The following is a 12,470-nucleotide window of genomic DNA, read 5'->3' as shown; positions in this document are numbered from 1 at the left end:
ATCAATGAAACAAAGAGCTGGTTCTTTGAGAAGATAAATAAAATTGACAAACCCCTCGTCAGACTTACAAAGAAAAAAAGAGAGAAAGCTCAAATAAACAAAATGAGAAATGAAAGAGGAGAAATAACAACAGCCTCCACAGAAATACAACAGATTATAAGAGAATACTATGAAAAACTATATGCCAACAAAATGGATAACCTAGAGGAAATGGATAAATTCTTGCACTCCTACAATCTCCCAAAGCTTAGTCAAGAAGAAGCAGACAATTTAAACAGACCAATCACAAGGAAAGAGATTGAAACAGCAAGCAAAAGCATCCCAAAGAATAAAACCCCAAGACCAGATGGCTTTCCTGGGGAATTCTACCAAACTTTCAGAGAGGATTTAATACCTATCCTTTTCAAGCTATTCCAAAAAATTAGGGAGGATGGAACACTTCCTAACACATTCTATGAGGCCAACATCATGCTGATACCAAAGGCTGACAAGGACAGCATGAAACAGGAGAACTACAGCTCAATACTGCTGATGAACATAGATGCAAAAATTCTCAACAAAATTTTGGCAACCCGAATTCAGCAATTCATCGAAAGGATCATACATCATGATCAAGTGGGATTCATACGAGGGACACAGGGATGGTTCAACATCCGCAAATCAATCAACATGACACACCGCATCAACAAACTGAGGAACAGAAACCACACGATCATCTCAATAGATGCAGAGAAAGCATTTGACAAGATCCAACAGCCATTTATGATAAAAACTCTGAACAAAATGGGCATAAAAGGGAACTACCTCAACATAATAAAGGCAATATATGACAAACCCACAGCCAACATCATACTCAATGGGCAAAAACTGAGCACCATCCCCTGAAAACAGGAATGAGACAAGGATGCCCTCTATCACCACTCTTATTTAACATAGTACTGGAGGTCCTGGCCAGAGCAATTAGGCAAGAAAAAGGAATAAAAGGAATCCAAACAGGGAGGGAAGAAGTGAAACTATCACTGTTTTCAGATGACATGATCTTATATATAGAAAACCCCAAAGAATTCATTGGAAAACTTTTAGAAGTAATCAACAACTACAGCAAAGTTGCAGGGTATAAAATCAATTTACATAAATCAGTAGCAATTCTATACTCTAATAATGAATTAACAGAAAAAGAATTCAAGAACACAATACCATTCACAATCGTGACGAAAAGAATAAAATACCTCAGGGTGAATTTAACTAAGGAAGTGAAAGACCTATACAACGAAAATTACAAGGCTTTTCTGAAAGAAATGGATGATGACATAAAGAGATGGAAGGACATTCCATGTACATGGATTGGAAGAATAAACACAGTTAAAATGTCCATTCTACCTAAAGTAATCTACAGATTCAATGCCATCCCAATCAGAATCCCAATGACATTCTTTACAGAAATAGAACAACGAATCCTAAAATTCATATGGGGCAACAAAAGACCGCGAATTGCTAAAGCAGTCTTGAGAAAAAAGAACAAAGCTGCAGGGTTCACAATCCTTGACTTCAAAACATACTACAAAGCTACAGTAATCAAAGCAGCATGGTATTGTTACAAAAACAGGTGCACAGATCAGTGGAACAGAATTGAAAGCCCAGAAATAAAACCACACATCTATGGATAGCTAATCTTTGACAAAGGAGCTGAGGGCATACAATGGAGAAAAGAAAGTCTTTTCAACAAATGGTGCTGGGAATACTGGAAAGCCACATGTAAAAGAATGAAAATTGACCATTCTTTCTCACCATTCACCAAAATAAACTCAAAATAGATCAAAGACCTAAAGGTGAGACCTGAAACCCTAAGGCTTCTAGAAGAAAATGTAGGCAGTGCACTCTTTGAGATCAGTATCAAAAGAATCTTTTTGGACACCATGTCTTCTCAGACAAGGGAAACAAAAGAAAGAATAAACAAATGGGACTTCATCAGACTAAAGAGCTTCTTCAAGGCAAGGGAAAACAGGATTGAAACAAGAAGACAACCCACTAATTGGGAAAAAATATTTACAAGTAATACATCTGACAAAGTCTTAATATCCATAATATATAAAGAACTCACACAACTCAACAACAAAAAATCAAACAACCCTATCAAAAAGTGGGCAGGAGACATGAACAGACATTTTTCCAAAAAGATATATGGATGGCCAATAGGCATATGAAAAGATGTTCATCATTGCTGATCATCAGGGAAATGCAAATCAAAACTACACTAAGATATCACCTAACACCCATTAGAATGACAAAAATAACTAAAACAAATAGTAACAAATGTTGGAGAGGTTGTGGAGAAAAAGGAACCCTCATACACTGCTCCGGGAATGCAAACTGGTGCAGCCACCATGTAAAACAGTATGGCGATTCCTCAAAAAATTGAAAATAAAACTACCATATGATCCAGCTATCCCACTACTGGGTATCTATCCAAAGAGCTTCAAGTCAGCAATTCCAAAAGTCTCATGCACCCCAACGTTCATTGCAGCATTATTTACAATAGCCAAGATGTGGAAGCAACCTAAGTGCCCATCAAGAGATGATTGGATGAAGAAGAGGTGGTATATATATACAATGGAATACTACTCAGCCATAAAAAAGAACAAAATCGTCCCATTTGCAACAACATGGATGGACCTTGAGGGAATTATGTTAAGTGAAATAAGCCAGATAGAGAAGGACAATCTCTGTATGACTCCACTCATATGAGGAATTTAAAAATGTAGACAAAGAGAACAGATTAGTGGCTACCAGTGGAAAGGTGGGGTGGGCGGTGGGCACGAAGAGTGAAGGGGTGCACCTACAACACAACTGGCAGACAATAATGTACAACTGAAATTTCACAAGATTGTAACCTATCATTAACTCAAAAAAAAAACGAAGTCAACTCTTTTCTAAATGGGATTAGTTATCACATTCAGCCAGTATATAGGTTTGCTAGTCATTCATACGTATGCTCAGTTATATTCGTATGTGCAGACAGGGAGAACCAATGTAAAAGTAGAACTAAGGGAAGATCCATTTTGCTCTGAAGACACCCAAAAGTAATCATCTTGCAAACTATAGCCCTCACTCCCTATGCAGAAGACAATAAGAAAACCCAATTGCCTAGAACACAGACAGGATTTAGAGTGGGGCTAAGGAAGAGATTCTTTACAATAACTATTCCCATAACCTAGAACAAAACAGTTGGCCAGCATTTTCCTCATTGATTTCCAATTGCTTTGAAAGGGAAATACACTTCTTAACAGAAATAAAGTGTCAATATCTTAGAGACGGAATGGAGATAGATCCTGGGGAATTACTGCAAATAAGTATTTGACAAGGTGTATATGTTGTGTGGGTTTATTCGATTTAACCTTAATAAAACAAGATTGGTTCAGATACGAGTAAGAATTGAAAATGTGCATGAGAACATCATTATCATTATAATTTTATAAATACTGGCTTAGAAATTGTCAAAAAGTCTGTTGGTTTTTTTCGTAAAGAACTTTTCCCAGTAATTGTTATAGAGAGATGCAATGAAATTTATCTGCTCATTGCTCTCATATTCTGGTGCTCAGGGTGGGCAAACATCCTCATAAAATTCTGGGTGGATTTTCCTTTAGTTGTTTGTTTATTTTACTTTCTTCCCTCAAGTATAGCTTTGCCTGGGTATTCCATGTCTTACAATGAAATAGGATGACAAAAATTTTTCTGACTTATGAAATGATAGAACAGCTTATAACTTGGATCATCACTAATAGATGAAATTTCTGTTGCGTTATGTTTGCCTAATTAACCCAACCTTCATTATGGAAAGATGGCAAAGTAAATGAAGGAACTCCATTTCTACTTTCCTCAAAAATAGTTGAAATGAAAAATAGAGAAATAAGACAAATTTTGTATGAATTTTGACCTCTCTAGTTGGGCATCATTTACTACCACTTTTAAAGGTAGTTGCAAGTGTAATTCTAAGTACAAAATAGCCAAAATGAACCCAAAATCAATGATCACTTCATTTTGTCTGTGATGCACATTTCCAAGACTTTTATGAAGCCAATTCTTGACATGAGATGTGCTTCTCTAATCCATCAGTAAAAATAATGAAAAAGGAATCTCGCTCTATCCACATGAGCAGAAGTCAGGACAGAAAATTGGTTCCAGAAATTGGACCCAGTATGGAATTTGGATAATATTCAAAAGAATATCTGTAATCTACATGTTTCTCTTCTCTTTTAGGCTACCGGGTCATTTGAAAGTAACATGAAAGCTTATATATAATCTGGCCATAGAACTTCAGAATTGAGATGAGAATTCTAGTATCACAGACTTGACTAATGACAGGACCCACAAAGGATTTACTCCTTTTTCTGTGTAAATTAAGTACCATGAGATATTCATCTCATTTCAGGATAAATGACTAGAATATAAAATAATGGAAGCTATAAAGAAGGAGCAATATAAAAGATGTAAATACATGTAACACTCAAAATATATGGAAAAACCCAAACTTTTAAATAGGATTGTTTACATATAAATCATGGTTCTCAGATTGCATTATCTCCTTTGTTTACTTAACTAAATTAAAGAAAACATTGAGAGAACATGGGAAAATAGATGTAGCCACAGTAGAATCAGAATGATGATTACTTGAAAGAAAGAATTTGAGGAAAACTGAATCAGAGAGTAGAGAACAAGTAAGAAATTCTTCCAAAACCCAAAGAGAAAGACAAACAGAAGCTAACCGTCAGAAAAAGTAAAGGCTGACACAGCCAACAAGTACATCTAATGTTATTCGTATGTAATGAGGTCACTGGAACAGATGGACATGAATTCATGGTTAGTTATAAGGGAAGAAAATTTTTCTGACTTATGAAATGATAGAACAGCTTATAAAATAGGCTCCTGCTGAACAAAGAAGAGATAAGTGAGCAATAAATATTATAACACAACCTAATGGTATATTTGAATTTTAAGAATGAATTAAAAATTCTTCGAAGATCCCAAGGAAAAATGGAAAACTGCTTTAACAAAAAGAAGAAGAAAGACAACTTTGTATCTAGTAGAAAATAATGGAGCAATGTTTACAGAATTTGAGCAAAACAAATACAAATAAAAGCACAAATGAAGACGTTATATGAAAGATATAGAAAAAATTATGAAAGAAATAGAAGTAACTTTCAAAATCGAGAGTAAAATCTAAATAACTTATACATGTGAGTTACAGGAATTAAAAATGGCAACAATAATTTCCAGAAATTAAGATGTACAATAAAATAATTTAACAATGCAAATGAAGATAAAACTATGAGGTAGATCAATAAAAAGTGCAAGGGCAGGATTAAATACTAATTTAAAATGTTTTAATTGCTAACTTTTATAGGCTAGATCAGAAAGGAGTTTTCTTACCATTTACGTTGATGATTATGGAGAAGTTTTAGCCCAATGATTTTCTTTAAACCTACAGCTTTTTAGTACTAGAATTTAAAGCAGGCTGCATGCCTTCCAAAAGACTAGCTTAAGAACAAGAAACCAGCTTATACTGGACAACATAGAAAACAGGGGGCAAAGTGAAGCCAAAAAAATATAAAAATATGAAATAAAGATAACCAGGAAATAGGATGACAAAAATCAAACTAGATGTATTCATTGTAACAGTAAAAAAATGAATTTGTTCTTCTACTAAAAGACTAAGAATCCCAAATTGGGTCAGAGATAAAACTCAACTCTGCTAATTACCGGGAAGTTACTCAAAATAAGGTTGTTTAAGAATTTTTTTAAAATTATGCACAAAACTGTTGCGAAAGGAAAACAGCATTAGTAATTTTATTATCAGAGAAAGATGATAAACAAAAGCCTTGCATCAAGAGTAAATATTTAACATGAGGTCATCAAAGATGCAGAATTTTATATATCTCAAAAATATGGGTACATTTTGAAGGAACAATTTTGTTTCTAGGAATTTACACTTTTTAGCCCTATATATTTTTAGAATAATAAATGGTGGACATGTATGTCTGTGTGTGTTCACCACACTTTTATAATAGTGAAAATGTGTTAGTGTCATAAATATCCAACAGTAGAGAATTAGTTATACATCTATATCTTGGACTATTCACTTCTTAGTTAAAATGTGAAAAAGATTGATATTTAATGATACTTTAAAATATCTATGATTTATTTTTATCTATGATGCTAAGCAATAAGATATATATGTATATGTATAGCTATGTTTATTTAAAACTAGATTTACGGGAGATGCTCTAAGTGATTATTCTTTTGGTTGTGGAATAATGGGTGTATTTGTCAGAATGCTTTTAACTGCATGTGACAGAACTCTTAACTCAAAGGGACTTAATTAAAAATAATATTTAATTACCCTATGTAACTGAAAAGTCCAGGCTTAGGTCTTCTTCCTAGCAAAGGTGGATCCAGGGGTTAGGACAATGTGAGAAAGACTTCATTTCTCTCCATTGTTTGTTTAGCTTTGTTTTTGCTCTGTATGTGTGTGCTTTTCCTATATTCACAAACAATAGCCCTGGTAGCTCTAAGTCTCTGTCTTATCATGAATGAATCCAGGAATAAAGAAAAACAGAAGCATCTCTTTACAGCAACTTCTACATGAGTTCCAGGAGTCATCTGCTTGAACCTCTAGATGCTGCCCGTCCCCATCAGCATGGTTTAGGGACCATGTGTTGAGCTGATTGGTCAGATTTGGGTAACATATTCTGCCCATGAGGTGGAGAGTTGAGCTTCATCTGAAACATACGGCTTAAGTGTTGGAAAAAATTTCCCTCCTCACTCCAAATTAGGTAGAAATAAAGGTCGAAAAGAACGTTAGTGAGGAAAAACATCAGGGTACACTACCATGGCTAGTTTAATTTTTTTTCTTTGGTGTTTTTCAGTGTTTTCCAAATGTTTGATTTGAGCATGTGTTACTTTTAGAATTAAAAAAAGAAATATGTGATATTTAATATGTTATGTATATCAAGTATTCTTACCTTTTGTCTAGTCCTAGAAATATACCCTAAAGAAACAATACAAAAGGAAGAAAAATCTTATACGCCAGTCTTCATTTCAACAGTATCTATAATTGCAAAATACAATACAGTTAAATGTAAAATAAATAATGGTAAAATCAATTTTAGTAAGTTGTTCGATTATATATTGTGCAAATACATAGGTAAATTATTGTAATTAGTAACTGCATGACACGTATTTGTAATATATTTGTAATACTTGTAATAGTATAATACTAAATTTAACAGAATGAAAATGCATGCATACTATAATTCTGACTTTGTAAAAATGTTGGGAGAATTATTATAAGTGGGCATGTAAAGGCTAGCATGATTGTTATGTTAGGGTGATTAATTTTTGTCTTTTAACATTATTTGAAAATTATAAGCTTTCAAACAAAAAAGTCAAAAATAATTGAAGACGTTCTTTTAGAGCTGAAAAATTATAGAAGCTTCCGAAGCGATTAGGCTTTTTGTATATATGTTTAGAGTTTTGATGTAACAAGCCCTATCGCCTCTAATAGTGAAGCCAATCACAATGAAAGATAACCATGTTTTTCTTTTCCATATGTTAAGATGTTTGGCTTGTTCCTTAAAGTTACAATATCTGTAAAGAAATAAACACACCTAACTTTAGCTCTCACAAACTCAGAATCATATCCATACATTTGTTATTCATGGTCTTTAGTACTAAAATTATAGGTGGAGAAGACTTTAATCAGCTGTTGTATTTTTTTTTCTTTTTATCTATTTCTATCAATGTTGGTAAGCTGAAAACAGCCTGTATTTTATGCTAGATGGTATAAGGTTCAAACCTGCCTCCACTGTTTACTGTTGATACAGCCTTGGGAAAGTCTCTCAATTTCTCTACATCACAGGTTGAACATCTGCAACACAGGGGCATTTTCCCACCTTTCTGGGGATTCTGTATATTATTAAATAAGCACTTTAAGCAGAAGTGTCTGATATAATGCAAGACTCATGATGGCTCCCTTGAAATATTAACAGCTTTAGTGGCCAAGCATAAGCAGATGCTGCAAACAGTTATCCTTCTCTGTCACTTTTTACTCTTTTCATTAAACTGTATGCGGATGAATTGAATCCTTGCCCTTCTGACAGCATAGAAATGGCTGAGGAGGAAGATCATTTCTGGGAATAGACACATTTCCCAGCTGGGATAAACTGACAAGGAGGATGAAAGGTCATTCTAGAAAAACAATCCAAATGAGTTCTTACTACCTAAGATGTCCCAAAAGATTCTATAGCAAATGAAAGTAAAAGTGACAGAAAGAGCAATGGTGTTAATATGTTTCTAAAGTAAAAGGCATATGCATTTCCTAATGTGTGCAAAATGGATACTCTCTCTGTAATGTCTAGCTCTCTGGTGGCATTCAATAAGTGCTTAATAATGGCAAGGATAACGTGATTATTTTCCCCCTCTGCCCTTTGAAGAAATATCTGAAGTAAAGGCAGTCTATAATCTCTTAATACCTCCAGGTGACTGTGTTATGTAGCATTACCTGGGCTAAGGAAAGACATGCAAGCAAGAATATCAAGGTCATGACTGGTCACCATTTGTACTTAGATATTTTGTCCTACAATTCTGAATTTAGGGAGGCCTCTTGTCACGCAATCATCTAGAGAAAAAGGCACTGGAGAAATAGAAGTAAGCAATTAAAATCCCATTTGCTGCCCTAGGCTTGTTTTGAGTTCATTGTTCAGCAGATGAGCTAGTTTAAGAGTTTCACTTTCAGCAGTTCATTTGATTGAACTTGGGACCAATAAAAGCAAGAGGCCAGATAAAGCAGGAAATAGCTATGGCTTGGGAACGTAACTAAAAGTGGTAGTGATAGAAAATTATCTCTAAAGCGACAGCTACTAGATTGCTTTATTTTCAAAATTCTTACATTGTGGAAAGGTAATAAGGTCTAACTTTTGCCCTTCTTCTTTACCTGGGCTATTTTAATGAGTCAGTTCTCAGAACATGGTGGCTCCAAGAATCAACACTGTCTTCTCCTTTCTTTCAAGCAGTAGTGTTGATAAATTGCCCCAAGATGAATCTTCCGACAACTCTTAATGTTTAATTTGGTTCCAGATAAACATGGAAAGCTCCTAACTTTCAGATGTGCCATGTATTGAAAAAAATATGAATAAATAAATCTGAGTTGAGAGTGATGAAGAACTAAGACATGTAGCGTTTCATACCACAATTTCTTTATGATTGTTCAGAAGACCTACAGCACTTAAAATTGGTGAGAAAGGGAATAAGGGAAGAATATATATAAAATGGAAAAAGACTTTAGATATTTCTGATTGCATGCTATTGGGTGAGTTTATAAGAATCAGTATCCCTGTCAGATAACTCTTTTAGGATGATTCCTGACTTGCTTTCTTATAGTAATGTGTTCTTAAGTAGGACTCATGATTTTATTTTAAACATAAAGGATGGCTATGGTAACCATCTTCTGAGATGTCCCCAGTGATACCTCCTGGTATTTACACCTTGGTAAATTGCCCTCCCACAATGAATACGGATGACCTGTATAACCACTAGGATTTTGAAGAAATGACAGTACATGACTGTCAAAGTTAGGTAATAAGAAAATATTGAGGCCTTCCATCTTGTGCTCTCTTGAATGACTCACTCTCAGGAAAGCCATCTGCCATGTGGTAAGGACACTCAAGCAGCCCAATGCAGAGGTCCATGTGGCAAGAGATTGAGGCATTCTGATAACAAGTAGGTGAGTGAACCAATTTGGACGTGTATCCGCCAGCACCAGTCAAGCATTCAGATGACTGCAGCACCAGCCAACATTTTGACTGTAACCTCATGAGAGGCTCTGAGTCAAACCACTCAACTAAGCCTTTCTGAAATTGCTGACCTGCAGAAAAAGTGAAACAATAAACATTTCTTATTTTAAGCCACTAATTTCTGCATTAGACAGCAATAGATAACTATAATTGCTAATAGGAATTATGTCATCATTTACTCAGAATAACTATAGTCATAGTTACTTTGAAAATACTTTCGTAATTCAAGTCTCCTAGCTTTATTTTTAATTTGGTGTATACGTTTTTGTAAAATCTTTTTTCCTGCTGTTCTTTTCTCCAGGGATGCTCTCGCATCCTTTGTACTTGTCAAAATTCTACCTATCCTTCTAAGCTTGCTAAAATTCCAAATTCCTTCCCTGTGTAACTATCTGCTTCAGTCAGAGGCAAGCTCATTCCTCACAATTTATCATTTGTACATATATTATAACACATCAAGCATTGTACTGTTTTTTCCTTCTTGTCTTAACAACAGTCAGATTAACATTGTTGAGACCCTGGGCCGATATTTTTATTGGTCTTTTATGTATTGTTTTTACTGGTCTTGAGACTGCTGTCATGTAAAAAGTAGAGTCTTAGATCTACTGAGAGGACAAGGCAACCAGGAAAAAAAATTCAAATCCTTACTTACCATCTCAAAATGTGAGTTGTTTCATCAATGAAATGAGCGTATGAACAATGAGGTCTCAGAGTTATCATGAAGATGTAATGATGTAACTTAGGAAAAGTATCTAGTGCAGTGTTAGCATACTATAAGTGCTCAAAAATAATTACATTATGCCATTTTAATTTTCTGTTCATCTAATATACAGTAATATCCAGTATATATTGACCGTTTCTTGTGTGTCAAGCTGTGTTTTAAGCTCTTCATATTGATTATCTTATTTAATCCTCCCACAAACCTTGTGCAATATCACCACTCAAAGTAAAGAAATCAGAGCATAAAGAAGTCAGAAAGCTTACCTGAAGTCATAAAACTGGTAAGCGGCAGTCTGGATTAGTAACGGCTGTGCTGAGCCCAGAGGCCAGTGCCTGACCAATAAAACATATTGCCCTGCTTATAAATACGAGTTGAATATGTGAATTTACCATTCAGGTCCAAGAAGTGTGATTTACTTGGATATGTTTGTCTTTCTGAATCATTTACATTTTTTTTGTTTACTGCCATTAATTAGGAAATAAATCCAAATAAAAACAACCAATATGAAGACAGGGGTTCTAGACATTTATTACATATTTCTCTTGGGATAACTTGCTCCTTTGAAAGTTTAGAGCAGCCAGATAGAGACTCCCAGGGAACAGGATGGTCCGTGAATATGTAGGCAATTGTTTTTTATTACGAAGTATGAACTGTACAATCCACTCCAGGATGCAACTAATCAGAAATGGAGTTGAGGCGTGTGCCACAGCAATTAGTGGTACGTGTGACAAAGTTGTGTTGACATTACATTTGTTAAACAGGGATAATAATACCAACCTTCTATGGGGTATTATGAAGAGTAATTGATTAAATTTTCAATATCTTACACAGTACTAGGCCCCCTCAGTAAATGTTAATCCTCTTATTTCCACACTGCCAGTGGGCTTAGTCAGGAACGGACAAGTTATGCTTCAGTAACAAGAAACTCCAAAAATCTCAGTGGCTTAAAAATAATAAAGGCTTGTTTCTTCCCCACACAACGTCCTTTATAAGTTTGGGTGACTCTCTAAGTCAGCTGTTGTTGATGTGATCGTTTAGTCTTGCCCTTCCATATCAACATTTGCTTTCAAGATTGCTGAGGTACAAGAAAAGAGAAACCCAAAACCAGCAATTAAATGCTTCTGCCTAGAAGCAACACTAGTCACTTTCATTTTCATTCCATTATCAAGAGAAAGACATATGACCATGCCTAACTTATGCGGATCAGGCATGTACAATACTTCAAGTACCACAAAGACAGAGAATCAAAAAAAAAAAATAGGGAGCAGCTTTATCACTACTACGTTATTGTTGTCTTATTTGTACTTATCCACAGGATGATTTGCTCTATCATTGATTCAAAATCACAAGGTTAGGCTGTAGCTAATATTGATTTTTAACTCATTTTTTGCCAATCAGAGGAAAGGTAGTTGTTAATTATGTGTTTTGTTAGTTAAAACAGGAATCATTTGCTATAAATTATTATTTTTTCTATGACTGAAAATTTCCCTATAGTATGTCTGTAAATACGTGTTTGTGCATGCACACACACAATCCTCTCTTATTCCATAAAGAAAAATGTCAAAGTGATGAATGAGGTTCTAGAGTCTCTGCTTCTAGCTCCATAGTATTAATAACTGTCCTTTCAGAGAGAAAGAGAAAACTTTCAAAGTCATGTACAGAGATTTTTTTGCCAAATGGCCATTGAAATCAGTTGGGATATGGTGAATGAGCCCCTTGTACACTGGACCAAATCTTCCCTCTTCTCCTTTGCCATGTCAGAGAGGGCTCCACCCATGGAATAGAACTAACTGGAGAAGAGATTTCACATAGCATGTAATTGTCTCATAAAACAGAAATGAAAATATGATCTTCTATAAAGCATGACCTTTCAAACACAATTTGGCATCATTATGGCTTCAAAC

The sequence above is a fragment of the Equus caballus genome, chromosome 23, assembly GCF_041296265.1.
Source record: "Equus caballus isolate H_3958 breed thoroughbred chromosome 23, TB-T2T, whole genome shotgun sequence".
Lineage (NCBI taxonomy): Eukaryota > Metazoa > Chordata > Mammalia > Perissodactyla > Equidae > Equus > Equus caballus.
Note: the sequence above shows the minus strand (reverse complement) of the source record.